The sequence below is a fragment of the Equus asinus genome, chromosome 4 (assembly GCF_041296235.1).
Source record: "Equus asinus isolate D_3611 breed Donkey chromosome 4, EquAss-T2T_v2, whole genome shotgun sequence".
Taxonomy (NCBI): domain Eukaryota; kingdom Metazoa; phylum Chordata; class Mammalia; order Perissodactyla; family Equidae; genus Equus; species Equus asinus.
The window spans coordinates 45,103,317-45,108,760 of NC_091793.1; the positions used below are offsets into that span (position 1 = coordinate 45,103,317).

Here is a 5,444-nt window from a genome sequence, read left to right on the forward strand (position 1 = left end):
GGTGAGGAAGATTGTCCCTGAGCTAACAACATCTGTGCCAATCTTCCTCTACTTTATATATGGGATGCCGCCACAGTATGGCTTGATGAGCGGCATGTAGGTCCACACCTGGGATCTGAACCCATAAACCCTGGGCCGCCAAAGTGGATCGTGCGAACTTAACGACTGTATCACCAGGCAGCCCCAACCATCTCTCTCTTGATCCATTTCTCTGGTGTCCAGTGAAGGTGAAGCAGACAAGAACTCTACTCATAGAAAACTTTCAATTCAGTTGCAATGTGACTCCTGAGGCACCCAGCCCCTGCAGCTCAAGCCCTTCCATCATCTAGAAACTTCCAAGACACCTGTCCTAAAGCCTGGGCTTTTGCCATGTGACCCATGTACAAAGCAGAAGGGCCCTTCTTTTACTGTCCCAATGTTCTCTCTCATTGTTCCCAAACACACCCTCCCCCGTGGGCAGGCTGGCCTCTTTCTCTCTCCTCTCTGGTACCAGGCAAGTTCCCGTCTTCTAGAATGAATAACCTCTTTCCTCTTCTCCACCCAACCAAATGCCACCCTTCCAGGAAGAGAACACTGGCTTTAGAGTAAAAAAGACATTCTTGTTTTAGAGAAAAATAAGGCTGGGGCCCAGAGTGTTTTAGCAATTGGCCTAAAATCACACAGCTCATCCCAGATTATCAAGAGTCAGGGTTTGAAACACGTGTGTCTGATTCCAAACCCCTCTCCCTTTCCACCAGTCCTTACTGCCTCTTGGATGGATGACCTCCAAGGGATACTGATTAGCACTCAATCCTAAAATAAATATTTGATGTCGATTTGTAATACAGGGTAGCATGGAAAATCAGTTTTAAATGAGTACTATGCAGAGGCTGGTTCCAAAGTAGTTGTCAAACAGAACTGATATCAATAAATATTTGTCAGCTCACTAAATGAATATGAATGCTATGAATTTAAGGCAAGTGGATCTTCTGAGAAGTAACAGCATTTTCCATCCCGCAGAAAGGAGATTCTTTGCTCTGTAAACAGATTTGCATGAGAATTGTTTTTTAATAAAAATGACTATGACTGTGTTATTTTCACAACAGCTGTCCTTGGTTTACAGGCTTGAGCTGCCCAGGAGCTGGGATTATCTTCGCTACTGAGCCGAAGGGTCCTCTAGTGGAGCCCGATTTTGCCTTTGCCAAGCTTATGAAGGCAAGGCTTTTGTGAAGTTCAAAGCTGCTCTCCATTTCTCCAAGGAAGAAGGGTTCCTCCCCAAAAAGGGACAGGCTCTTTGAAGGTTTCTGAAACCTCTGGCATTAAAGGACAACATGCACCTCTTTCCATCTCTCATCCTGATGAGTATTTGCATGTTCTCTCTGGCAATGTCAGTTCCATCAGTTCATCCTGAAGGCGGCTACGAAGCAGGCCTGGCCTGAGCCGGAGGCTCCCTCAAGAGGAGGAAGGGAGAGTTAATTAACGTCAGGTGCTGAGCCAGGCATCTTATACTTGATTTCCCGTTGAATCATCACAACCCCATTAGGTAAATATTATTAAGTCTATTTAGGGCAGAAAAATATGACTCAGAGAGGGCCAGTGATCTGACCCGATAACACAGCCTGCAAGTGGCAAAAATGGATTGAAGCCTATATCTGCCTGAGTCCAAAGTCCACGCTCTTTCTACTCTCCCCTCACAGGCTTCCTGGACCTATAGCTAAATTCACCTCTCTCAATCTGCTCCCTACTTATCTGACTAGCTTTATCCCAGGGAGCAGTGCCCAGGGAGCTTGTAAAAAATAGATGAACCCCGGCCTCATATCAGACCTACCAATGGTAGGGCCCAGGCGTGGGAACTTCTTTAAAGCGCCCCAGTCGACAGGTGTGCCCATCCCGTATTAAGAATCACTACAATATATGGGCCCTTTATTCCAGACAAACTCCACCCCCCGTTAATGGCTTGCAGCTCCCCCTTCCTCCATTTCCCAGACCAGTTCCCTAAACGAGCAACTCCAATTGCCCTTCATCAATTCCCTACCTCATCTCTCCATTGATCAAAGTTCTGTCTGTCATCTTTACAAATCAATCGAGCAAGGAAGACTTCGATAAGTTAAATGTTTGGAAAAAATGACCAATTTAGATGCTCAGCTCAACCCCCCCACTCTATGACAAATTACAAATGAATTAAATCCTTGAATACAAAAGTTTCAAGCCTACAAACATAATTAAATAAATGAATCATATCTTGAAATTTTGGTGGAGAAATGGAATTCTAAGCATAGAAGAAAAAGTGTTTATTAAAAGGAGAAAATAGATCAGATTTAACTACATGAAAATGTACGACTGCTGTACTGAAGAATAAGGACAGCATAGAGCATATTTGCTGTAAATACGACAAGCAAAAGTTAATATATTATCATCTAAAAAGACCATATGAATAGGGTAAGTGCTCTGAAGATAGGAACCCTGTCTATCTTGTTTGCTCTTGTGTTTCCTGTGTCTATAGATGCTTGGCCTGCAATAACAGATCAGTAAATATTTGTGAATGAAGAGATTTTTTTAAAACCTTAAAACTCCAGGAGATAAGTGAACATAAGAGATGAAAATAATTCACAAAAGAGGAAATACGGTTATTCAACATATAGGAACACATTGCTAACCTCGCTTGTAATATAAGAAATAGAAGTATTTAAAATACCAATGGGTTATTATTTTTGCCTATGAAATTAACTGAGCTTTTAAAAAACTGTACAACATAATGCCAAGGCAGGTAGGGTGAGACAGCTCTGTCATGCTGTCATGGATCCGGCCACTTTGGAGACTAGTAGAAATGAGAACCAAGTGCTGATGGTATTGAGATGGTCACCGTAATGGAAATTATTGGTTTTGTCTGATAGGCAAGTCCCCGTCTTCTTCTGAGAGACCCCAGGATCCTCAGGCAGCACACCTACCCTCTCATCCAAGGGGAAAGCAACAGGTAAAGACTAGTCAACCCTTCATTAGGATTTTTCAAACTAGCACTGGCTGGAGGAGAAGCCCTCCTTTTTGTCTCGTGAATCAGTGAGGATGTGACTCTGGAAGCTGCCAGCAGTCATGTCTCTTGAAATATGGAGAGCGTATATCTGCAGATGGAAAAAAATAGGTTGGTTTGCAGAGAGAATCCTGTTGGCGTTAGATTCCCTGGTTCCTGTCATTCCTGAGGTCATTTTCTGTGTCCCTGCTCTTCCCACGTGTTGATGACATGAGTCAATCATCCCCCTCCCTTAAGTGTACACCAGAGTGGGCTCCTTCTGTCTGGCAAGAGCCTATTGTTAAATTTTCAGGAATTTTGTGAACTGGTTATTAAATGGGTTGGAGCTCAAAATGGGCCCTGGTAGAAGTATTTACAGTCATGGGGGAGTTTCTAGCCCGTGGAAATTTGCAAACACTCCAACTCAGGGTTTTGGTTTTTTTTTTCCCCTGGAGAGCCACTTATTAAACATTCACCAGCACACCACTTTCCTTAAGGTGCTTGAGCTGGATTTCTGTCACTAGCAATCCAGAGAACTTTGGGCAATGCAGCCAGAGACGCTAAGAGCACCCAAGCCCACCTGAAACTTCCATTATCCCTACTTTACAAATGGAGAGACATCCCTGGTGGTCCCCCAGGGAGGCAAAACCCCAAGGGGGAGCTTTATTTTTAGCTGGGCTTTAGGCTCTGCACCTCAAAGCAGAACTCTGATGCATGAAACTGTTCTGCAAGGTCACGGCTAGACAATGAAGAGGGCAGCCTTCTCCCCGACCATGAATATGGGGTCAGCCATTGGCAAGGAAAGGTGATCCAGTGCATATCCATAAGTGCCGGATGAGATGGAGCCACAGAGAGATGAATCTCAAGAGAAAGTGCATCTGCCTCTGAGCCTGGCAAGGAGCCCTGGCAGAGGCCAGGAGGGGTCCCAGGCCTGCTTGCCACATGGGAGTTCTGAGAACAAAGAGAATGTCCAGGTGTCCTCCAGAAGTTCATGCTCTGCGGCAGCGTTTCTCTCAGACTGCATTCAACACACTGGCGAGGGAAGCTATACCTGCCTCCAGACCTCTTTCTGCCTGGCAACCCTGCCCGCTGGCAAAGGTGACTCAGTGAGCCCCCGGCACTAGTTAGTCACATTCCTCCTCTTCCTCCTCCTCTTGGAAAAGAGGCAAAAAGAGGCTGTAAGGGACGAGTCTGGAGATAGAAGCCCCTCCTCCGGATGCCTTCTGAATTCTTTTGACAACAAGGAAGAGCATTAAAACTGTTCATACCTTCTACATCAGTGAGTTTATTTCTGGGAATCTTTTCTAAAGAAACAATCCAAGTAAAGGAAAAGGTTTATGCATGAACTTGTTCATCACCAAGTTATTTGGAATAGGAAAAAAACCCTGGAATCCACACAAATATCTAACAATAGGAGAATGATTAAGTAAATTACAATACATCAGTTCCACTTAATGTATCACAGTCATTGAAAATGTTTTGAAGAGATTATAATAAGATGGAAAAAATTCTTATGTTAACTAAATAAAAGTTAGGATTTAAATTTTATCTTCAGAATGACTGGCAATACAAAAAGAAAAAAGGCAAACTAAACTAGGCATTGACTGAAAACTAGAAAGATAGACCCCAAAGGTTAAATTTTCTTCTTTGGGTGGTGGGACTGTTGGTGGTTTTAGTTCTGCTTTTCTCCATATTTTCCAAATTGTGTTCAATAAATTTACATAAAAATGGATACCGTTTATTGAATATTATTCAGTATTTATCTCATGCAAAACACTTTTCACAAATTATTTTATTTAAATTTCACAGCAACCCTATGAAGTGGATACTCTTATTATCTCCAGTTTACAAATGAAGAAACTCAGGCTCAGAGAGCTTAAGTAACTTGCCCAAAGTCACACAGCTGATAGCCAAGATTTAGAGCCTGGTCTGTTTGATTTCAGAGCCAAAGTACACTATCCACTCCACCCTCCTGACTAAGAGAAGAAAATAGATAAATAATTTACATATAATTATATACATAACTGTATATGTATAAATATACAAAATAAACTTCTTTTAAGCAGTAGATCTATCCTTCAAGGCTAGTTCGAGGCTTACCTCTTTCAGGAGAACTTCCGCTTCCTGTCCCTAAGCTCTGGCACTGATGTTTGCTCCCTTCATTGGCTCTTACACTGTCCTACGTTGTCGCCTATCTTTCCAAAGGTCAGCTGTAATCTCTCTGCCCCATAAGATAACATGAGTTAGAAACTCTCAAATTCGTATCCTAAGGGAGGTTGAAAAGCCTCACCCCAGATTGTCACCTGTTTACTTTCTTTTGGCTTCTTCTGACTCCACTGAACTAGTTCACTCAGGAAATGGTCTCACCTCTGTGTCCCTGACCCAGATGGAACCTCAGCCCCTTCCTGGGTTCTACAGAAAACCCACACTACAGGTGCTCTGAACGTGAACATGTTGT

The 5,444-nt window shown here is 43.1% G+C and overlaps 2 long non-coding RNA genes across 2 annotated transcripts; one reads left to right on the forward strand and one right to left on the reverse strand.

The window, feature by feature from the left end:
• Positions 1-5,210, reverse strand: LOC139045062 (uncharacterized). The gene is made up of 3 exons (XR_011502682.1): positions 5,087-5,210; positions 2,928-3,098; positions 1-1,430 (listed from the first exon to the last, which is right to left on the reverse strand). It is a non-coding gene; the product is annotated as an uncharacterized lncRNA (long non-coding RNA).
• LOC123276810 (uncharacterized) lies at positions 1,386-4,717 on the forward strand. The gene is made up of 3 exons (XR_006513360.2): positions 1,386-1,522; positions 2,874-2,953; positions 3,719-4,717. It is a non-coding gene; the product is annotated as an uncharacterized lncRNA (long non-coding RNA).
• Positions 5,211-5,444: the final 234 nt, after the last annotated feature.